The sequence below is a fragment of the Oreochromis aureus genome, linkage group 17 (assembly GCF_013358895.1).
Source record: "Oreochromis aureus strain Israel breed Guangdong linkage group 17, ZZ_aureus, whole genome shotgun sequence".
Classification (NCBI taxonomy): Eukaryota; Metazoa; Chordata; class Actinopteri; order Cichliformes; family Cichlidae; genus Oreochromis; species Oreochromis aureus.
This window is the reverse complement of record NC_052958.1, coordinates 17,745,808-17,770,859: the sequence shown is the minus strand read 5'-3', so window position 1 is coordinate 17,770,859 and position 25,052 is coordinate 17,745,808. Positions and strand designations below refer to the sequence as shown.

Sequence of the window (25,052 nt, the reverse complement as noted above, 5' to 3'; positions counted from 1 at the left end):
GCAACAAGACACCATGGTTCTCCCTCCTTTTGTACTACAGCTCTATTCCATGGCAGATATTTTACAACAGGAAAATAACAGGTGTAACTGATAACATTAAAAACAACTGGATTCTATAGACCAAACTTACAGTGGGCGTCACAATTATGTCCCTGAAGTTGCCATGCACATTTTTTGTAGCAGAAAAACAGGAAATGAGTGAAAGAAAACTAGTTTTGTGCTTTGATCATCAGAACAGAATCGTAAATAACTTCAATGTCACTCATTTAGATGCCCTTGAAGCAAAACTGAAGGTTGCAAGCGGTTAAAAAGGACACACTGAGGGAATTAGTTCAGAATTGCAGTGACTTTCATCAGATTTAGCCTGATGAGAAATCTTTGGCGCACATAAGTCGTGACGTTAATAAAGAGAAATTAGCAACAGCAGAAACTACAGTAGACTTTTTCACATTATTGTGTTAGCAGAAGTAACTTGTAGGGAACATCTCCAACACTGCTCAGTATTAATGCAGCATTTAGTGAATAAACAGTGCAAATTTGGGATTTACTGACAGACAATGATGCCGGGGGACTGACTGATTGGTAAACCTATCTGTGATAGCTTGGTTGGATCACAGATATTGCAAATATGAGACACCCAATAGATTGAATCTGCCTTGCTATAGTTTTATCCCACATCTGCACAGATAACTGACAACTGCAGCACGGACATGTCTGTGCATGAAAAAAAAAAAACAGTCCACACCCTGACTTCTGCAGTCTTTTACAGTAATGCGTGGTTGTGAAGCAGCTACACTGATCCATGATGATCTCAGAGGGAAAGAAAACAGGAGGATATGCTGGTGTGATTTTTAAACAAGGGCATAATGCGACTTTGCACTTCTTAAGCCTCTCTGCTTAAACGTCACTCAGCACGGGGGCAATGTGTGATCTTTATTATTATATTAAGATTAAATAATAGAATATAAAGGCAAACTTACATAAGCTTTCATTAAGATATCATCTGTGTTTACATGGGAAAAAATTTCTTCCATCTGATTAAAACTTAGATTAGACATCACTGTTTAAATGGACTAAAGTAACCTGATCGTGACGCTGAGTGTCTGAACAGAATAAATCATTCTGACAAGTGCAGAACTGTCCAACCTTCCCGGAACAGTAGAAGAACAAATTGTGTTTTCTGTCTTTTAATCGTCACCTTGCTGCATGCCACTGATTTCGCTCTCCTCCCGCTCTTTTGATCCGAATGAGTGCGATTTAGCAAGAAACTTTTGATGGCCTTATTTTTATGAAGCATTTATATGCTTCATATAAATAAGGCTGGTCAAGTTTTTAATCTAGTTACTTGTGTCCATATAAACATGTTTATTGTTACGTAGTGACTAAAAAATATATCTTAAAGTAGAGGCACCTGAGGATCCACAAAGCCCAGATCAACTTTATTATTGAAAAAAAACTCTGCTCTTTGTCTTTGGACCTTTTCCACAAGTTATACAAAAATAAGCTACCACAGAGTTGTCACTTTCTGCCATAAAATGTGTCATCACCATTTATAAGCACACACAAAAAAATGAGCTATTTTGTCGAGAAGGTTTTGAGGTCAAAGTATTGTTCAAGCTGCCTCACTGGCATAGATTTGTTGGAACAAAAAATGTGTTTCAGCTGTGATTTTCCTGCTGTGACAACTCACAGGTCTGTTGGGTAAAACAGGTGCCCAACGAGTGATTATCAAATTTCAGAGTGATGCACCTCCAGTCCAGAGTCCTGATTCCTGTCCAGGTCCTTTAACACTCTAATTCCTAATCTGACCCAATAATTACATTTACCTTTATCTGCATAGAACACTTGATTTTATACTGAAGATCTTGGTTCTGCTCAAAAAGTGGAAAAAAAAGACATGGGACTCCTTTTTGTTTACCATTTCCTGTCTGTTGGCAGACTGACTCTAATAAAAGTAAGATGGTAACAAATAATATGACCCAAAACTTAAAAAAAAAAAAAAAGTAACCTGTGAATGCAGCAAGTTGACAGTTAATAACAGGTTGCTGCATCTCAAGTACTGTATGCTGAATTTTCCTAATGAGAAAGTTGGTTTGGTGAGATTCACACACCCACAAATGGAAAATTTAGCTCTCATAACAGAACAACTGTCATGCACATCCTTCAAAATACAAACAAACTGACCCTCACTGAAAAAATTCAGGACTTTAGTGGTTTTAATTAAAGTGACCAAGTACGGGATTTGGGGGGCATAATTTAGGGGAATACAGGAAAATCTGAGTTATACTGAAAGGAAAACTTGAACGGGTCTCTATGCTGGACAAACTATATAACAACACCATGTATAAATCACCCCAAAGCAAGTTTTTATTAAGTCATTATGTTTCTCGCAATAAAAAAAGATAGCATTGGCCAATAATCATTTCAGCTTTAGTGTTTGTTTCCATGTTTTACAACTTTTAAAGAGCATTTTACCCCACACACTGGGACAAGCTAACCCAGTCACATCAGTCAGACATGTGATTAATAGTACCATTACTTGTTTTCTTTAAACTGAGCAAATATACATTTTGACAGACATAAACTGGTTTCACTGCAGCAACAAGGTGATTCCCAATAGGCTATTAGCTGAAATCTTGGCATCTCTCCCTATGGTGTGCAGCAGAGGAAACTGTTCAAGTGGAGGACAAAAGAAGTAGCGACAGGCCTATTAAAAAAAACATCTACAGCAGATGACCAGTATCTGAAAGTTTTGTCCTTCTATATATCTATTGTTCACTAAAGCGTCATGAGAAATGGTTTAATTGAAAGGATGGCTCTCAAGAAGTGATTCTTAAGGAAGAGAAACAGGATGAAAAGGCTGAGGTATGTCAGATTACAGAAAAACTGGGCTGAAAATCAGTAGCAACAGGTCTGATTGAGTGATGAATCAAAACTTGAATCTGCTCATCACTGTGTACAGATGAGATCAGGGGAGAGACATAAGAGTATCTAAGGCCATCTGTGAAACACGGTGAAGGCTTGGCGATGGCTGGGGATTGTGGTTCACACAGTGCTGTTGGTGGTCTTTTCAGAATTGGTGGAATTACAAATGCAGAAAAGTGGCATCATATTTAGATTCACCAAGCAAAACCATCTGGAAGGGATCAGATTGGAAACAGCTTAACTTTTCAGTATTACAATGATCCCAAACACTCCGCCCTATGCAGTAAAAACATACCTGGATAGAAAAACACACTCCCCCAGAATCTTCAAGAAGACTGAAGAATTATTCCTGAAGAATACTTAATAAAGAAATTACAGAAGAGCTTGCTAAGAAAGTTCGTGCTGTGTTAAAGAATAAAGATGGTCATACCAAATATGTGGACCCTGTTGGAATTGTAAAAGCTCTGTTTTTGCCTTGTAAACTGCATTCCCATGATTCTTTGCACGTCTGAATAAATCACTGCACCAGTTTTCCATTTTCCTACTAAAACATAAAGAAATGAGGGATGAATTTAGCACCGTATTGCACTTTTGTCACGCTACTATGTCTCCACATGAGCTGTTCATGTATTGACTCTGACTAAGCTGGGGTATGTCTTATCTATTTGAATATCTATTATATATTTAATTGCAGTCTACTTTCTCTTCTCCATGTGTCTCTGACAGGGAGTGGGTGTGTGAGAGCAGCTGCAGTCGGGTACACCATCAACTCTTATTAGATCACTGTCTTCACACATACACACTAAAACACACAAAGTTAACAAGCAGGCACTTCTGGCCAACAACGCTGTTCTGTAAACGCCACAGCAGTGTGGTGACCAAGAAACACACACACACACACACACTCAAAAACACACAACACACAGTCACACACGGAGATAATGAGGCGTGCTACAGAAAAAAAAACTGCATGTGAGAAAATACATGCAAAGCAAACAGTTTCACAGAAGAAGCAGATGTTGAAACAGCACAAGCATGCTAGCTAGGGAGCACAGATATGTACTTTAAAGACAAATGATTCATTAAGTCTTATCTAATCAAGTTTATCAAGTCTGAAATGCTGTATTTATATGGCTTCAAATGGGTTGGTACTACTGGTAAAGAGAAAGGAGAAATCTAACCACATGTAGCTCTGACAACCAAACTTTTGTACATCTCGACTTTTTAAATGCTCAAGGTTAATTCTTGAAAAATAAGCAGAAGATAAAAGAAGACCAGCTGGAAGGAAAGAATGACAATAGTTGCATATTTTTTTTAAATAATTTATGATATTAAATCATCATAAAAATGTAACTGCTGATGCTGAGGTCATGTAAAACACTGACGTCACATTTTTATTGTGTGTTTTGTCCGTGTGTGTGTCCGGTTATGAGGCTGGATACAGGAAGCCTGACTCTTTTCCCTCTGACCTTCCTCCCTCTATTTATAAGCATCGCCTCTCTCTCCCTCTCTCACAATGACACGCATGTCAATTTTACCCTCTCCATTATGTGTGCCCTTTTTCAATCCTTTTGTCTTTGCACCAATTCACATATTCTACAAAACTTGTGTATTTTTTCCAGCCTGTACTTTTAAGGCTTTCATCAACACTTATCATACTGCAGCACTGGAAAGCCGATTAAATTTCGCTGCCAATCTAAAGAATTTAGCTCCAAAGTCTGAATAATTGTCTTGTTTTGTTTTGTTTTGTTCCCTGGAGTTCCTGAGCCTCTGCATCCCTGAACACAGCAACCACTACGGTCCACACTGATAGATCTCAATCCGCCGGTGACTTCCTGGGATAAAAATGAAACAAAGTCTGCTTTTAAGTGCCCATAAGGGTTTAAAGCCTATTTTATAATGGTTTGAGGAAAAGGCTGTTCAACTTTATTACAATAATGCAATTTCTTCCTTATGGTCTGAGAAATGGCCTCAAATCTGGTTGGTGTTAATCTGCTTCCCTTGCACATCAGTAAAAACTGAGTACCAAATTAGGGAAAAATTATGAAAAGGTTTCCAATGACTTTAAGACAGAACACACGTGATGCTCTCTGGCAAAGGTGAAGTTCTGATTACGCATGTTTTCCCTTCACTTCACCCTTACGCTGGCCTACATTATTTCTCCGCTGGGGGTGTGAGAGAGTGAGAGGGAGGACAAGTCGGATTAGAGAGGAAAGGGAGGAGAAAGTGAGTGTGAAGTGGAGAGAGGCTGGAGATGAGAGACAGGACAAGAGGACGCATGGAGAGAGAAGTGAAAGGGATGAAGTGTGAGAGGAGAGAGAGAAGGAGTGAAGGAGAGAGCATCTGTGGGCGGTCTTGGCTTTGCCCAAAGGCCTTGGCTTCTCTCCTCCTCCTCCTCACGATCAACATCTCTCCTTCACACATTAACTCTCTCTCCTGCCCCTCCGCAACCTCATCCACCTCTCAGCGCACGGCGTTACCCCATCCTCTCTCCTATTTATTTTGTGAAATCACTTGCACTTTTTGTTTTGAATGCACATCAGATTCAATCTTTTTGACGGTTTCTTGAAAATATGCATCTAAATGAATTCTCATTGGCTGGACAATTGCCAGTGTTACTCTTATGAGGAGAAAAGCTCTGCTTCATTAACCTCTCAACATTGATCTATGATTTTTGGCAGCAGGAGACAAAACCAAATAGTGACTGCAAGCGTAATTAGCATTTACATTTACTGGACTCCAACTGACACCGTGTCAAAGAAGTCACTGGCAGGGCTGGAATTTGTTTTAACTACGCCTATGATGGCTACAGCGGGTAAGTGGCTGGTACGTAAACAGAGCTTTTCTGCTCTTACTGAATACTGAAAGCCACGTTCATCCATCCACACAGTATTTTTTTAATATTCCTTTAATCATTTTATTACCATCTGAGAAGCTTTTAATGTAAATTCAAGATAATTTATTTGTTGCCAAATCACAACAACAGTCACCACAAGGCACTTTATATTGTAAGGTAAAGACTGTATACAATAATACAGAGAACACTCCAGCAACCAGACGACCCTCTATGAGCAAGCACTTGGCAACAGCTGGAAGGAAAAACTCCCATTTAACCAGGAAGAAACCTCCAGCAGAACCAGGCTCGGGGAGTGGCAACCATCTGCTGTGACCGGTTGGGGTGAGGGAAGTTCAACCATCTCACCCAATGACCCAATGGACTTCAGGAGCTGGAGATCGAACCTTGGTGACCTTGGCAAACAAGATGGCTAACAAGAAGAGTGTGTTCCTCAAAGGCTGCCAGAGGCTCTCCAACTGATCTCCAGGCCTGTTTGACTGAGGTCCAAGTAACATATCTAGCCAAAATTTTCTTATTCTAAAATCTGGGTAGAGGAAATATCAAAATGCACAAAATTTACATTTTTACTGTACTACTGGTATTTTGGAGCTGCTTCAGCCAGCAGCATCTCTCTCTCTTTGTTCAGCAGAGTCAGCAGTGTATCTTTTCCAAAACCTCCCACTCAGAAAACCCACTCTGTTTCTATAAGTGGGAAGGATAGAAAGAAAGTGAGAGCACTTCTTATTGTCTGTGAACTAACTACTAACAGTCATAGTGGTGGAGTGTCAACTCAACATACTGCTGAAACACACACACAGATACAGAGAGTGGTCTCTTACTCACTGCCTTGGAAAAAGCAGAGATTTTCTGGATTTCCCAGTAAGAGCGAAAGAGGAAATAGGATTTTATTAATGTCAAAAATGTAGAGGGCATACCACACGAGGGCTTCCAAAAGTGTTAAAGCTTCATGCCCTAAAGACCCACAAATATGCTGAAATGATGCGTACTTTCAAGAGGCAGGTGGTCCAAACCACACCAAGTCTGTGCTGTGAGTGACACAAAGTGAACTGAGGTGGATTGCAAACATGGCTTATGAAATAACATTAACCACAAAACACATTTTAATGAGCGCCATGCTGTATTTGTTTAACTTCTGTACCAAACAAGGCAGGGTATGAATGCTGTACTCAATACATTAAGTCAATACCACATAAACACCCTACAGGTGAAGCTGTTCACTGCCAATTTCTGAGAACGCGGCAAAATAAATAAACTATGATATTGATTTCACATAACACAAAACAAAATGAACAATTTTGTCACATATTACATCACACTGTGATCGCACTTCTTTAAAAACACCATGACAGGGCAATGACTGGATTTCTCACTTGTCACTCAGTTTGCACATTTATCATGCCAACTATTTCTAAAGCAAAGTGCTGAGAGTCAGCTTTATACGAGACAGCATGTTTGGGCAGGTTTGAAAAACGGAGTTGTAAAAACTTGGAGCACGTCAGCTCTTCCAAAGGTGTGTTCAGACTGAATGCAAAGCTAGCTTTAAACAGGACGCATGCACACAAAGTCAGTGGGACACGCAAATTGATGTAAATAAGTAAAGCCATGTCCGCTCAGGTTTCTAGCACAGCTTTCTAAACAGAGCAGCAGGGAAGAAAACAAAAGCAGGAGAACTAGGAACAACTGGCCTTACTGGGATTTTTTTTTTGTTTTTGTTTTTTAAATCAGTCTGTCTGCACTGTAACACAAACAACCACACACGGCACTAGATGGATATCAAACTGGGAAAGCACCTCAGCATTACTGAGTCATACAAGTGAAGAGTGGTTTTGTTTAAAATGACCATACTAATGATCAATTCTACAGTCAAAAAAATCCCCCCAAATCATTTTTTTTTTCTAAAAATGTCTTTTTGTTCTTACTGGAAAACAAGAGTATTTAATTCCTGTTTTTCAGCAGCCTATAATAGGACAGCAAAACACATGAGTAAGGTAAAAAATTACATAAAAGCAATTAAAAACAAATATAAAGTTAAATAAAGTAACATTATGAGGCAAAAATATGGGTGTAAAAAAAAGAAAAGAAAGAAAAACAATCCCACTTTCCATCTCCTGCTCCACACACCACGCATGAACGAGACCCGAAGATATTTAAATTCTTCCTCTTTGAGCAGCAACTCAGACCGGGAATGGGCACGGCACGGTCTCAGACTTGGAAGTGAAAACTAAATCTAAATCGTCCCGAGGCCACCAAAGCAGAGAGCCTGTGCGACTTGGCTATGCCGAGAAATTCTCCCCATAAAAGCTGTAAACAGAATCAATGTCAAAGGGCAGGACCTCTAACTCCCACCAGGAGTGAGTCCGACTCATTGCTGCAATGTGAACTAAGTAATCGCTGCGATTACACAGACTGCAACTGGCCAGCTACCCCATGCTCCTGTAGCAACCCCCACATGGAAACCCCATGGGACACGACCGCATGCCCTCTCCAGGTTTACCAAACACATGTAGAGTGGCTGGAGGAACTCCTACGCAACCTCAAGGATGTTTTTTTTCTAGGCTAGATTAAAAATAACTAAATAAAAAACACATTGTTTTATTTCAATAGCAACATGATATCAAACAAAGAACATTCTAATCATGTTTGTTATGTCACGTCATGTTTGAAACAACATTTTGGAGCCAATTTTCCACTCTGCTGGAATCACATGCCTCCAATATAACAACTTTCTTTCAACAACGGTGAGGTTTTTGGCATTTGAAAACTGCAAAATAATTAACTATTGATACCCGATTCACCTCAGGTGGAGCTCCTAAATACTCTGCAACAATAACCTGTGCAGGCCCCCACAGAAAACTGATAAGGAATCAATAACAAAGTCGATAAAGAAGAAGCAAAACTAATAATGAAACTGGAAAAATGTTAAATCTTATCTATTGACATATTTTAACATAATTTCTGCAAACAGCACCCTGTCATACACAGATCTGAGCAGCAGTGATGACACTAGGTATATCCTACTCTGCAATCAATTAATAAATGTCATGAAGAGCCAGAACATGAGTGATACCACCCTCTCCTCACCCGGGCTCCCTCTCTCCCTCACATCTTCCCCTGACACCTACATAATTACACAGTCTGTCAGTGAGTGCGCACCTGTGTGTTACGTGTGTGAGAGCGAGCATGTAATGTGGGGGTGGCACCAGATTCACACTGTGCATCTGTATCTGACCTTTACTGCCTAGAATAGACACACACAGAGAAAGATGGCAAAGAGTACAAGAATCAGAGAAAGAAACAAAGAAGAAAAGAAACAAAGAAGAAAAGAATGAACAAACACGGGAAAACTGGGAACATTTCTGCTGTACTTCACAGTAAAGTGGGAGATTCACAAAAAGGTAGATGCACTGTCTCTGTAATGTCAGGCTACATCTACCTAATAAAATTAATCATTTAGTAATAACTCTCATCTAACCTGAGCAATTAGCAAACACACAGAGGGACATACACACACACACACAGAAAGAGAGAGTGAGATAAAGAAGCTGTCTCACTAATTATAGCGTGTCTGTGCAGATGAGGTGTGCTGGGTCGTGTGTGTGTGTGTCCAAATGTTTTTGATTTAGGAACAAAATGGTGGAGGAAAGGAGGGGAGGACTCAATGATGACTGAGGAAAACAGGCAAACTTGTAACAAATTATTCAAGTCTGTGTGTGTGTGTGTGTGTGTGTGTGTGTGTGTGCGCGTGTGTGTGTGTGCGTGTGTGTGTGCGCGTGTGTGTGTGCGTATGTGTGTGTGTGTGTGTGTGTGTGTGTGTGTGTGTGTGTGTGTGTGTGTGTGTGTGTGTGTGTGTGTGTGTGTGTGTGAGCGAGAGCAAGCTTTGAGTTTAAATGAGGACTCCTCTTTCTGAGTGCTGGGAGATGATCAGTGCTCGGTAATCCTACCTGCACAGCCACACACACACACACACACACACACACGCACACGCACGCAAAAAGCACACACATACAAGACTCTTCCAAAAGGTTTTTTAATCTATGTAGGATGTACGTGTTTGCGGTCATGGCAGAGTGCGTAACAGGAAGCGGTGTGCACACCCTAAAGGTCCAGAATTACAAAAAGAAAAGCACTCCTGGCGGCATGTGAACCAGACAGAGTCAAGCATAAATCCCCTTCCCGAGCATCGGCCCCTGATGGAGCAGCTGGCTGTGGGCTTCACCAAATTAGTCAGCACAGGCATTTGGCAGCAGAGCCGCAGATCTCTCTCATCCATCAAAACCTCTGAGATACCTCTGAAAGATGATTAGGCCAGACAATAAAGCAATGAGAATAAATCAAAAAAATGAAATGCCCTTTTGTCGGTTCTTTAGCCGAGCAATCTACCCAGCAGAAAATGCCTGTGAGTAAACCCTAGATACTGAAATCTATTCCAGGATTTGTAGCCATGAAAAAAATATAAACCATACAATTTCTTTTCAGAAAAAGTAGTAAAAATAGCATGAAAAAAAAAATTGACTTATGAAAGTATGGTATTAGAAGAAACTGCAATTCTTCTATTCATGTATCTACGCAAAAATGTGCCAAAAAACACAGGTTGCAACTGAATATTTTCTTCATTGATCATTTGAGCCGTTTAGATAATCTTCCAAAACTGATTTTAAGGAACCCAGCGTTTCCACAGATTTAGACATTCTTCATAGCAGAGATAGTGCAGGTTCTACTTGATGTCTCGACACATGAACCAGTTCTCCACCAATGATGGCTTCTGGATTGAGTGGACTACTGGTGTCAGTAGTCCACTCAATCCAATGTGAATCTGGGCAAGCCAGTAAGTGGGTAAAATGAAGCAGGAAGGGCTGGGGCTAGCTAAACTTTCAAAATAAGAGCGAGGAACTTGTGCACAAGGAAATTAATTGTGGATGCCGTCATTCCAACTCTCCACTGACTGGGTGTAAATGTTATATCAGGGATATTACCCATACAAAGTCTAGCTGGAATTTTTAGCTGATTTTGGTTCCTAGACTAATAAGCAAAGCAACAAAACTGTTGCAGCATGGCACTGCTGTCTTACTGATAGCTGTCAAATGTCACTCACTGCTCCTTGAACAAATTTTTCTGTATTCATTCCCAAAGCTTGATCCCATTTAAAGCAATATGAAAATCAAAAAGCTATACAGGATACGATACATTTTTGTCACATTTTCTGTGTGGCTGGCACAGCCGGACCTAAAAGCAGGATTTTGAAACACAAGGAAATAAACTACGATGTTTGAGTTTTAATAAACCGGACAAGGAAAAGCAAACCTTTAAATCAACGCAGGAGAAAAAAAAATAGTGTGAGGAAGGGCACAACTTTGAGGAACAACACAACAAAAAATAAAGGCAGATTCAGACATTATGCACACACCAGGTAATCAGGGAGATGGGAAACACCAGAGAGGACAGCTGAACAGAATCAGACCAACGAGACAAGGGGAAGCAAAACTAGCATCATGACACCCTTTAATACAGCCAGAGCTGAGGTCGCCACAGCTGTGCATGTGTTACATTAGTGCATATTACACCTCCTTTGTTTTAAACGGAGACCATTTTTATATATTCTTTATATACTTTATATTCTTATAATAAATGTTTCTGTTTTGTTTTGGTTTTCCATTGGGTTCTCACTGGCTGTAATTTTACTTTATTTTCTCCTATGTTTATCATTGTCATTCACAAAAAAAAGATAAATTATTTGTGTATGTGCAAACCTACTAGGTGATAAAGCTCATTGTGACATGACAGAGGAAGAAAGGCATAGCCGGAGTTGCAGTGATGGAGTCGGTGTCACCTCAGCAGTGAACTCCACAGGTTCATTATCAAGACAGATGGGCTTGTTGGAAGAGAGAGAGGAGGTGCTACTTTCAAAGTACAATTACATACCAGGAAAACATGGCTATAGATAGCCCTCTGTATTGATGTACTGTAGTACTCAAATTGACTTTACTCACTCTTGGTAATGCTTACTTTTCTACCTCAGTTTCGACAACTGATAGAAACACTGCAACATAGCAGGGTATCTCAGCCGATTGTCAGAGGAATGTCACGCAAACCTGTTCGCCCATCAGCTTAAAATAAATCAATCAATTAAAGAAATGGGGACACTGAAAGATATTAAAAGATGGTGTTCTCTGGGTGTAATGTAGCCGTATGTGGTTGAAGTGTGTGGACAAAAAAAACAAAAACACAAAAGCAGAAGTATGATGGCCCACATACACTTATCATGCTGCAGACATGAAAGTTCTCTATGACAAGTTAGAGGTTTGCAATGTTTTCATGGCATGTTTAGTTTAGGCTCACCGCTCTTGGAATTTCGACTAAGGAAAAAGAAGAAAGAAAAAACTATAAGGAAAACTTTAAAAAAACCCTGAACATAATAGCAAAAAACTGATCACTGTAGCCCATTGCCAAGTGATTACAAGGTGGTAATATGCGATTTTATACGGGATGAATTGGTTGCCAGGCAACCAATGCCATAATATTATCCATAACTGAAGCTTTGTGTATATAAATTACAAGTTACTGTTACAAAATAAATACAATGCTTTTATAAAGCTGATGCATCAAGGCTAAAAACATGTTGTTTTAGCCTGTTGTTAGGTGGATGCTAGGCAAAATGATTACCTCAAAATATCTGATATAGATAAGAACCTTAAATGGGCTAATACATACTTGGTGTGCCAAGTTTGGTTGTGCAACTTCAGATCGTGTAGCAGTAGTTGCAGTAGCAGTAGCTCACCTCCCAGGTCATAAAATACCTTTTACTGACAAAATTAAGGTTTCTGCATCGTGGTTAATAAGGTGCTGCCTATTTCACAACACTCACTAACAGCTAAACAGCTTGTAATTCGATTCAGTCACTGAGTCAGCTGTCTATGCAACTTATCATTCAGCCAGCAGTCTATCCACACTCACACATGGTTGGTATGTAGATGTGTGAGGATCCATCATGACCACCTTTGGTTGTTTAAATGGCAAATTCCAACAATGCAAACAAACCAGTTTTAGTGTAAATTTAGTAATAAGTTGATAGATCAAAGCAAGACCTCGGCTGTCATGATTAATTCATTAGCTAGTCAAAAGCAATCAGTGTCACAAACATAAAAGCCCAGCAGCTACAACTGTCATGGCCTGTTAAGTGTTTTGATGACAAAATGGGTTGAGTGATGAAAATTATTTTCTCTTTATTTTCATCCAACATTAGTGAAAGAGAAATTTATTCACACAAATTTACTTAAAAATAAGGGACTCTGAGTGCTTTTCTCTACAGTATGTTCATCATTGGGTGCATTTCATCTAAGAAAAATGAGATAAGTGCGTAGACTGCAAGTTATTTTTGAAGGTGGACATTAGGTGTAATTACTTACATATCTATGTACCGATAGGTCTTGATGCATGCTCAATCATCCAGGTAATCACAGAAAATTGATTCCGCTCATATCTCACTGAACATACTTTATCCAGATGAATGTAATCATCTTTCTGGTATCTACCTATAGGTTTTAAAAATAATCTATTAAAGCCATAGACGGATCATGTAAAACCGATAAACAACAAAGAATGCTCTAAAAAAGAGAAAATATTTGAAAATGTCTTGTTGGTACCAGAGGTCTGAAAAGTTTAGAGTGCTTTAAGCTGATAGGAAGGCAACTACAACCACTTGCTACAACCAAGGTATGCAGAAGAGCATCTCTGAATGCACAATGTGTCAAACTGAAGTAGACGGGCTATAGCAGCAGAAGACCACACAGAGTACCACCCCTATGAGCTAAGAACAGGAAGTTGAGGCTAAGGTTCACATGGGTTTACCAAACGGGACAAATGTTGAATCGCTTAGCCTTGTATTAACAGTTCTTGCTGCTGCTGCTGGTGTAGTGGTGTGGGGGACAGTTTTCGCACATTTCTGGCCCCTCAGTACCATTTCAACCCCACATCTCTTAATGCATAACATGTCAAACTTTGAAGCAGATGGGCTACACTGGATGCTTACAGGCTTACCAAAATGAAAATGATGTCATGAAAGCAGGAATCCAGCCTGCAGTGTTTCAGTGGTTCAGGCTGGTAGTGGTGCTCCAATGATGTGGGGGGCATTTTCTAATCTTTGGGACTCTTAGTACCAACTGAGCATTCATTAAAAACCTCAATGTACTTGAATATCGTTGCTGACCATATCCATTCCTTCATGAGCACAGTGTGCCCATTTTCTAATGGCTGCTTCCAGCAAGATGGCACATCATGTCACAAAGCTCAAATCATCTGAAATGGATTATTTGAACCTGACAATGAGTTCACTGTACTCACATGGCTGCCACAATCACCAGATCTCATTCCAATTTTGCGATGCCATCATGTCAATTTGGAGCAAATTCTAGGAAAGTTTCCAGTAACTTGTTGATTCAATGCCATGAAGAATTAAGGCAGTCTTAATGGAAAAGGGGTTTCAAACCTTATACTGACAGCTAACTAAGGAAGTGGCCAGTGAGAACATAAAGATTATTTCTTAATATTTTTTTAACACCATAGATAGATAGATAGATGATGTACATAAGATATAAAACATGTAAGAAGACCTGGAATCTGGTAATAATGATAATAATAATAATCTGGGAAAATGTAAACCTTTCCTTAAAGTATGTTAAAACACATTTTCAGAAACTGAAGGTGTAATTTACGGTGGTTATTTCTTGACAAAATGTACAAGCAGGTCCAACGCTGTGCCTCTCTACATCTGAGGAATGTAAACAGACAGCTACACTACATAAATTACATAAAGTGGCACGGAAGAGAGGCTGGGAAAGCTGTCCTGTCTTCTTTTATTTTAAATCACATCAGACTTTCATTCCATTACAGCGAATTCAGGGTATTTAGGAGTCATTCTGCTTGCATTGATGTGGTCAGCCATCACCAGTCAGTTTTCAGACCTGCTTTTGTTGATTTACTTACCATGCTGTTGCTTTTTTTGCTCATTATACTGTTTTATCATCAGGCAACTTTCTGTGGCCATAAAGGACACAATTTGTTCTACTACACCATTTGCGGCATGACAGATGAGAGACTACTTCTCTGATGATCAGTGTGGGTAGTCATTTTTTAAAAATAGCAGGTCACAACAGGCTACACACATCACACTAACTGTCGCAGAAAACTCCTGTCACAATCACCTAGTGAGGGAAGGAAGTTAATTGACTAATCTTGTAATACATCATGGTTTCTCTTCTCTAGTGCACTAAGAAGATCCACTTCCCTTTTTTCGTCTGTTTCGCCTTTTGCCCTCTTTTTTTCAGCCCCGTTTCCAAGCGGGAAAAGCCTCTTACAGCCAGCCAGACGACTAATAAGGAGCGGCTCCTGTCAGCCAATCCCCTTAATGCCTCGGCACACTGCATTATGGGCAAAATAACCCCCAACACACACACATAGAGACACTCAGTCACTCTCAAACACTCCTGAAAAGGCTAGGAAAAGAGAGCGAGATAAGCCAGAAATCCCACTGTTCCAAAAAAAGATGTCATCACTCTTCTTCTTCCTCTTAGCAAGAAAATGATTGATATGCATAAGCACACACAAACACACCACAAGACAAGAAGAACAGCATTACTCAGAGAAGGTAGCGAAGGTTGTACCAACACCTCCGACTAACACCGTCTATAATATGTATAGAAATAAAAGGAGACTGAGTCAGTGAGCAGAGAAACCCTACACATCACGATGAATAACATACACTAACATAAACACACTCATTATTCTGGAAAATGAAACAGAATCCCTTCGGCACAGAATCTGTGCTCAAGAAAAATTAATAAATAAATTATTTCACTCTATTTCTACTTCAAATACTCCAATTATGCTCTTCTAGCCCCTCCCACTTTCTGCTCAACCTTTCTGTTTGCGAGTAGCAGCCAATCAGGAGAGAGATGGCTTAAAAGGAAAGAATATTTTTGGGTTCTTGCTTGATATTATTGAGTTTTGGCTCCTATTCTGAATTTGTGGCTAGTCTGGCGATGAGGGTTTTTTTGGGGTTTTTTTTAATAATATTATTGAGTTTGGATTCTTGATGTAATAATATCATTATAGTCTCACAAGCATTTCCCTATCTCTCTTCCCTTTATCTTATGAAGGTGCCTTTGACTCTTCCTTGACTTCTGTGCTCTATCTGTATGAACAGCCTAACCTTTTGAAGCTGTAAGTGTAACATGTCATTTGCTGTTGCCCATTGGGCCACAGACACGCCCTTCAACAAAAACTGAAAAGCCTCCAAATTTAGCATGACAAAGTTGTGTCATCTACACTGACCAAATACAAAGCTGGCCCCTTAAAGTCCCCAGGAAGAGTTTGAAAAAGTATAATGCCTGGAAATGGCATATTGGCGTCAGTATTTAATCTTACATTCAAAATTTTGGGTTCAGGTGCCTTGGACATACAAATAGCTTTAACTATGCGTTGAACACTTCATGCCTCGCACTCGAAGTGTTCAGTCCCATAAAATGTCTTTTTGCCCCCAAATGAATTATATAATCAACTCTGAGAAATCAGGACTGTGGATTAAAAGAAAACTGCAGCTTCATAGCACTGAGACTGGTTTAATCTTACAAAAATCCTATATGTTCTTCTGTTTTTTGAATTATCTCGTCTACCTTACAGCTTACTCTCTCCCTCCTCCTCTGCTTCCTAACAAGAGGAGAAATCATAAATATGCATGTATATCTGTTCATCCGTTGTGAGGATGAGAGGAGAGAGGGAAAATTGTGTCACTGAGCCTTGTATTTCATCAACAATTGGTGCTGTGATCGTCTGCTTAAAAATGCATGAGCGTCTTTAAGCTGCCTGGACTCGGAGCCAAACGTTCCACTGAATTTAACACAGACTGCACTACAAAACCAGCTCATACACTGGTTGTATAGAACATCAGGGATCAGGTCTTTCTTGCTTTACGCTATAGAGCAGTGACTCCAACCTTTATTGTCAGGCTAACCCACACGGGCCTGTCAGATGAGCTCCATTCCCCTTCCTGATTTTTTTTTTTTTTTTTTAAATAGACGTGTTCATTTGGTTTCATCTTCAACTATTTCACACGGATCAAGATCAGTCCGGCAAACTTGCAGATCCTATTTATACTCCCATCTCAGGCTGTCCTCTTCTGTCACACCAACCCTTCTATGGGAAAACAGCATTTGCCTCAGTTGAGCTCTACCTTTTACTAAACACTTTCCTGATGACTTCAAGTACCAGTTCCAAGTCTTACCGAGTACAACATAATGTTTACTTTGTAGGTCAAGGTTACCACTTGTGTTCAGAATGACAATAAACAGGAATATGCTTTACCAGAGATGATTAATGGGCTACAAGCCAATAAGCATGCAGTGTTCATTGGCTTCTCAGATCTACCTCTCGCTGATGATGTCTACTTTCCAAAAGTTACAATGGAGATGTCTTCAAAAGCAGAGGGGACAAGACATCATGGTGGCTACCATCGTTTCCATTTCTTATTTTTAAATTTCTTTATTTATTTCTTATTGATCTTGTCTGTCATTCACTTTAGCCATGAGAGGTAATGCAGAAGGAGAAGTGTGCTGTATAGGCAAACACGGACATATATATTACATATAAAATAATAGGTCCTTCTGCTGTTACACCCACATAGCACTTGCTGAGACCATTTCACTAAAACTAAAAATGGAAACCTAAGGAGAGTCAAAGGCTCACTAACGTCAGAAGCACTCATACAGTGCGGATCATGTAAGAGCAATTTCGAGTTCATTTTCTGCACAAAAAAGGTTCATGCACCATACTCCAGAATTTTTAGCAATCATTCAGAATAGAAATTGATCTAAAAGTGAAGGTCAACCCAAAAGCATCATCTCCTTTCGATGGTTTGATACGTATAGTTTTATTATAGTTTTATAGTTTTTCTTCTTACTGTCCACACGCCATACTTTGAGAACCACTAGCCAAAACCAAAGTTTAAGACCAGCCAAAACAGGCCGACATTTTTCCAGAGTAACACACTAAAGCGTCACCAAAACATTAATTCTGATGTCTGATCGTCTCTCAGTGAGACTTGTAGTTAGATAAATTAAGGACATAACAACAAAATTAACAACATCTACATTCCTGTGAAAGTTTGACTCATAACAAAACAGTTTTCCTTTTCCTGAAGGCATTAAATTGTAAAAATGTCATTAAAAATTATGTGTGCCCATGTGTTTTGTAGCTTATTAAATGCCGCCCTTACTGCATGCAAGGTATTTCTTCTGTTTTGGCCTTTCCCATTTAATTTCCCCAGGGAAAGCCAATGCTATTGAACTGCACTGGGATGTATTGCTCTGTTACACAATTACTGTAAGTAGAATGACATTAAAGGTTCTAACTCATAAATATCTCTTTCCTTTAGGCCACTTCAGGCTGCTGACCGTGTGCATCGTCTATATAAAACAACTGCAGACACAAAAATCAGAAAGTTAAAAATTCACGAGTGCCTTCAGGAGCTCCGGGGTAAGTACATTTGGAATATCAAACATGCTTTTTCTACTGCAAACTCACATCTTTTTTTTTTTTTAAAGTTTCATTTAAAAAGAATGACAGGTTAATGATAACAGAATTAAAGCTTGAAGGAAGAAACCAAGATTTCAGCACATAAGCAGCAGCAGGAGCTCCGCTGGTTATAAATATATCAGGGACCTTAAATGCCTTACTCTTACACCAGAAGACAGCTTCATTCAAGTCACCGGGCTTGTTTTAATTTAAGAACGAGTTAACTTTTATTACTCCGCCTAATGTCACTTCCCCACTGGGTAATAAAATAATTGTCGTATAATATGCCACTGCCACTAATTCTCCCTTTTTCATGCTTCCTCCTCTTTCATATATACCTCTGACTCTGTATCAAACATTTGCCCATTTTCTCTTCCCCTCTATAGCCATTTTTTACCCCTCCTTTCCCCCTCTCCCCTCTGTATTCTGTCCTAATTGAAGGCTGAATAGAGTTTTATATTCTGGCAGCATCAGATGATGAAAGGCCTTTGATCACTGTTTACCCCCGCAGGTGGTACACAGCAGTAGCAACATGAGATACACTCGTATCTTTTTATGTTTTTTTCTCTCTCCTCCTGCATTTGTGTGTGCCTCGCCAGCCTTTTCTCTCCATCCCTCTCGTACACCACCTCGCAGTCAGCCAGAGGACGTGAAACCCGGAGTATATCCTGGACTGCAGACATGCACTTATTGTGATCTGCCGTTTGTAAAGTGGGCCGTAAATAGCGGAAGGATAGCGTTGCAACATCCTGTCCTGTGGCAGTTTGTTTCTGCAACAATTCCCACAAAGGCGGCGGTAAAAATCTCACCACACGGTAAAGCTGGGGTGATGAAACAGAGTGTTTGTTTCTTTGTATTTTTGCTTGTGGGCAAACAGGTCACGCTGGCATTTTCTTTGCCTGCAAAGTCAGAGATCGGGACCAGATAGCTGGTTCATCAGCTACAGACTTGAAGTCTTAGGTGGTTGTCAAATAATGTGTGATTCAGCGTTGTCGGCTTCTTGTTAGCGATGACATCCTGGAGTCAAAGAAGATGCCAGGGGAAGCATTTGACAGCTGGGATACAAACAGTAGATTCTGGGGGTATTTTTAGCCTTTATGTTTTTTAACAGAATGGTAGAGAGCAGACAGAAAAGCAGGAAGAGAGTGAGGGGGAATGACATGCAAGAAATGGTCCAGGGTGGACTCGACCCCAGGGCCCCCTGCCCCCATGGGTTCCCCAATCAACCAGGTGAGCTACAGTGGCACCCTGAAGGCTTGTTTTTATAGAATTTTTCAACTGCCTCCTCATTTAATCAGCTGAATATAATCATGCCAAAAATGCAGCACAAGGCAGGCACATCAGACTTTTATTGGCCTCTTAGATTTTATTGGCCTCCAAAACAAAACGAAAACAAAAACACAGTTGAGTTACACCATACAGCATAAATTTAACACTAACATAAATCTACTAATAACTAAAATTTTAAAATAAACTGGTTAATGACTCACCCTTAGATGCTGCAGGTATCTCTGCAAGAAACCATTTTCTTCACAGGTGAAGTGACTGGTTGCTGACCAACTGCCCCTAGATACTGTTTTTATACTGGCCCAGAATCCTGCCATTGTTTTGGGAGAAAACAACTTATGTACAAGAAACAATTATGATCCTTACACTGAAGGATAAAAGTATGTTATTTTATATTTAAAAAGATCTAAAAAGATCTAAAAAATTTTTTAACATAATAAGAGATTTGGATTTTTTTAAATAGTTGCTTAATGTAAATAATACTGGATATATATATATATATATCATATGAAAACTCTTCAGATCAGCCAGTAAAGTTTCAACAAACTCAAATCTATACTAAACTTTTTAAAAAAAAGTGATTTAAAGAATAAAAAAATAACATGCAGAGACCACCAAAAGGCGAGTGAAATTCGTAGATATTTTGTAAGTTCAGCAAAATAAAGTAAACCGAGATTGTTTTATGAACACAGACACTAATTTAGCATTAGAATTTATCTGTGTATGTACCATTTTACCCCCTCTCTTCAAAACCACAGACATTCTTCTGTACTAGAGACTGTTTGCATACATGGAGGCAATTTTCACCCATTCATATTTGTAAATCTTATCCATTAGTGCTCTTTTTTCACAGATTTATCAGTGAGTTCTCTCTCAAATGTTCTCATAGGTTACAATCAGTGTCATTTAAGGACAAATTAAATTAAAACTGCCATTCCAGATAACATAATAGCTATCTTGTGCAGATAATACAGGTTTGCCTTTTCTGTTTGCTCTTTGGTGAGCCTCAGACACAGAACATTTACATGCCGCTGGCCAGAAACATTAGAGGATAATTAGGGGTTACATATCCAGGGATTTTTCCAGGCTGAGAATTAGTCTTTGGGAGTAGACTACTCGGAAATATATATATATAGTTTATATATGAATAAATAAAAGCATAATTAAAAAACTAGTGATCATTTTGACCTTACTGTCCTTTGGCTCTGACTAACACCACTTTAGTGGTGCAGGAAAAAACCCCAGCATCTCGAATGGCATCATCTTACAGTACATATCTCCCACTACCTATTTCAACTATGATGCAGCTCTAAGTTGCAATGAATATTTTATAATAATATTTTTAATATTTTATCTAATCTCAACGTGGCTATCAGTCAGTTGTGGCATAATTAATAGAGTGTTCCAGGAAGACTGCAAATATTGTAGACATGTATGTATGGGCTTTGGGGTACATTAGGACTTCAGAAAGAGTGCGCAGGGATGGAGTGGGGTCATTGTGAGGTCAGGACAGAGGAGATAGAGTCTCGTTTCGCTGCTATGAGCACGACTGCAGCTCTGCTAAGGCTCTGCTTTATTGGCTGTGGGAACTATAGCGGGTTTATATAACTTTATGAGCTCTAATGCCAACTGTCTTGACAGCTAGATAATCCGAAAAATCTATAAATGCAACGCTGACCAACTGCCTGTCACAGATAACCAGGAAGTGGTTGGAGAAACATGTCACTGACTCACTTACAGATTGAGTGTCCAGCCGGCTGACTGACTAGCTAATTAAAGTAATGTCTTACAAACCAACCGGTGCGCTGACTACACAGACACACACAAAGCCGCTGTCTTTTTGACAGAGGAAGGGCTGTCATGCAGGCAGATGGGTGAGACATCTAAGAATAGATAAAAGGAGGGACAGCATTCTGGGAACACACACACTCGCACACACACACAGAGACAAAGTGTGACGAATGTCTGGCAGATAAGTTACACGTGCCTCATGCTGCCATAAACACACAATACCACAGATCCTCACATACACTCACACACTCACACACACGCTGGCTTTGATGTTCAACAGCATAATTTCTCAGCTCTTTCATATTGCCACATATGGTAATTCACTTCTTGGCATTGGCCACTTCAAAGCTATGTAAACCACCTTCTTACAAACCATCTCCCCTGACCGGCTAATTCCATTTCCTGCACATCATGGCTGATTCCACGAAGCAGAAAATTCACAGATTAACCATATCCTCATCCGATAAGGTCAAAGGTCAGAACAACCCAAGACACGCCACGTTAACCACCGCGCCGATCTGCCTTTGCCGTGTTGATAGAACAAGGCAGATTTATTTGGCGTAATTAAATATACCAGACTGTATTCTTCCAGTCCAAACATACGACCGACATACTGCGGTGGATTAGAAATACAATAAAGAAACAAACTGTTCTAACTTCAGATGTGACAAAGGAACATCATGCTAGGGAATAAGCGAAATTCCAGCAAAGAGTACCATATACACAATATAAGTTCTTCATTAGCTAAAAAAAAATGAAAAAAATGGCAGGTTTTCTAACCATCTGGCATTTTATTTCCACATTCTTCTTCTCTGAAATACTCGGTGCACAGTAGCAAACAGTGGCTGCAGTAACATGAGCCAAATTCTCTGCTTTGCAAACAAAAATAATCCAACTAGGGATTCCAGTGAGGCCATTTACAGTTTATGAGCACTGAATACAGCTACTGGAAGCAGCTATAAAGGGACAGGGTGGACATGGATGAAACAATGTTCACCTCTTACAAGGTCATTATTTGGTTCATCTTTTGTCATTCCACTTTCCTCCCAGAACTTTTACTCTCAATTCCAGTGTAATATTCCAATATACTCGGTATATATTAATCTCTGTACAAAGAAATCTGCATTTCTATATATGTAGAATATCTAGGCCAGAGTTTGGGTAAATCTTCTGGTTTCTAGTTGTGTTGCTCAATCAAGTTTGAGCCAGGTGTCTGATAATCATCACAAAAGAGCAATCACACTTGCCAAAATTTCATCTCAAAACCACCAACTACTATCTGTTGATGAATGGTTTTAGGGGTATTGGCATTTATAAAACACAAGATTACAAGTACTTACAAGTACTTGTCAGTTGTTCCTGTTGTATAAAATAACTGTATTAGTATATTAACCAGATGAAAACAGGGTAACTAATGCTTAATAACCTAATAAAACACAGTCAAATTGTTCCTATTTCTTTTTACATACAGAAATGTTGCATTTTTAAATTAGACAATCGCCAGGTCCTTGGACTAGACCACCTTATTTTGGTGTAGTATGGCAGACCACAGGTTATTACTTAATGAGAGCAGGAACTCCTTATTTTTGGCAAAAATTATGATCAGAATTACTCACAGACTATGGAAAATTGTGTATTTACTCAACTTAAAATGTTTACCAGTTAACGCGTTTTTAATTTAATAATAATTCAAGTGGAAAGAAGTTTATCAACACTGAACTTAAGCTTCCATTTATTCTCATTGTCATTTGTGGAAGGTTCAGATAATGGGCCCCATTGTCCGGCACAAATACAGTCTTTGTCTCACATTCAAATTGTTGGGATCTTATCACCTTTGCCAAGACAACAGCCAGCTGCTGTGCATCACTTAAAGCAGGCCAGTTCAATGGATCCTGAGAGATCTGGAGACAAAAAGCAGCAAGTAATAGTTCTTCCACAGGTTCTTCTATGGACCTGCTGGGTTTTACCTATCGAAGGCGGTTTTTTAGTCATCTCAGCTAGAGCTGAACTTAAAAGCGAGCAAGTTGGTCAATTTCACGGGCCTAGAGACGAGTCAGAAACCACTGGTCCCTAGGGAAAACGTTTATTCTCTGACCAGTTGTTGCTAGGTTAAAATGGTCCAAAAAAAAAAAATGGTGGTAACATCAAAAACCTCCCTGAGCTTTCTTTGGTCGCAATCAGATTATCACATTCGCCTTTATTTTCCACAGAAGACACCATTGCATTTGTAAACCTTCACTAACTGCAGTAGTGAAACCAAAAAATGGGCGATGAAAACCGGAAACTGAGGGCGTTCACCTTCAAAGTAAAAGTTAAGCGCTGCTATCTGCGAGCAACCAAAGCAAACGTAAGAAGGTTTTGGGTGCACCACTTTCACCCAGCGAGAGCAAGCAACCTCCCGCAAACACTCCCCAACCAATCTTTCCCTCGCAACCACTGGTTACCATGGGGTAAATGTTTTCATAATCACTGGAAGCCAAAAGTGTAACTTAAAATAGTTCCGATCAAGCTCTGAACTGTTTTACATAACACTAAATCTCAAATACTGACTCCTCCTCACATGCATACAGGCACAAAATGTCTAGAGAATCACTCAAAAAAAAAAAAAAGTACTACTTATGAACATGTGACTCGCTATATTTGACTCAGTTAAACACAACAAAATGGATCCATGTCGAGCAAATAATCAAACACCACCACTTCCTTGACTATCACATAATAATAACACAACTTCTGCCAAAAAAGACTTCTGCTGGCTGAACACGATTCTTCACATGACGTCATCTTTTCTTCCGGAGTCCATAAAGCAGACGATGGTTTGATATGTTCAGTGTACCAAACCCATCAATGCACCGGTTTACTGCTGCATTTTCTACTGAGGCAACACTTTTATCACAACAAACTACTCCTGCAGTCATAAAATTGGAAAAAGGCAAGCCAGCTGCGGCACTCCCCAGGAAACACAATCTCCTGGAAACCTCACTTAACCAAAGATGGTTTCCCCTTGGAACAGAGACTCTGTAAATGATGATACAATAAACACAAAGGAGTTGTGAGTCTCTGCTGTCTTTGCCTTAGACTGTTTAAAAAGATCATGCACACTCCAAACAACAACAACAACAAAAAATGGGTAATTATCATCCGTCGAATGGATTGTAATAGGATTATTATAATGTACCAGCCCTTTTTAAAATGAGATGAATTGCATTCCTCAAAAAAAAGGAACGGTTTATTCAACTGTAATGTGTTTACATGGGGCATATTTAATCTGACTGGGTCATTAATTACTGGGGCAATAAAAGGCTTACAGTAATTATCCTGCCCCCCCACCCTCCACCCAGGTTTAAAAGAAACTAATTTATCAAATGCAGCCATAATTTTTAATTTACATTTTTTATTCTTTGTGTTGACGAAGACCAAATGTCATTTACAACTTTAAATCTAATGTATTTCAATAGGAGGGGATGTATCACCATGGAAACCAAGAAAAAGAAGTGGCAATGGTGTGTTTTAACCCAAAAACATGATATTTTTCTAACCACAGTAGATTTTATTCCCTTAACCGATCAAAGTAGGTTTTATTGACTAAACCGAACCAAGCTGTTTTGTGACCTTCAATCTAACCAAG

General features: G+C 39.4%; 1 protein-coding gene across 3 annotated transcripts in view; it reads right to left on the bottom strand.

Annotated features, from left to right (window-relative positions):
* dgki (diacylglycerol kinase, iota) overlaps window positions 1-25,052 on the bottom strand; it is a 97,784-nt gene that overhangs the window by 71,304 nt on the left and 1,428 nt on the right. The window lies entirely within an intron of this gene.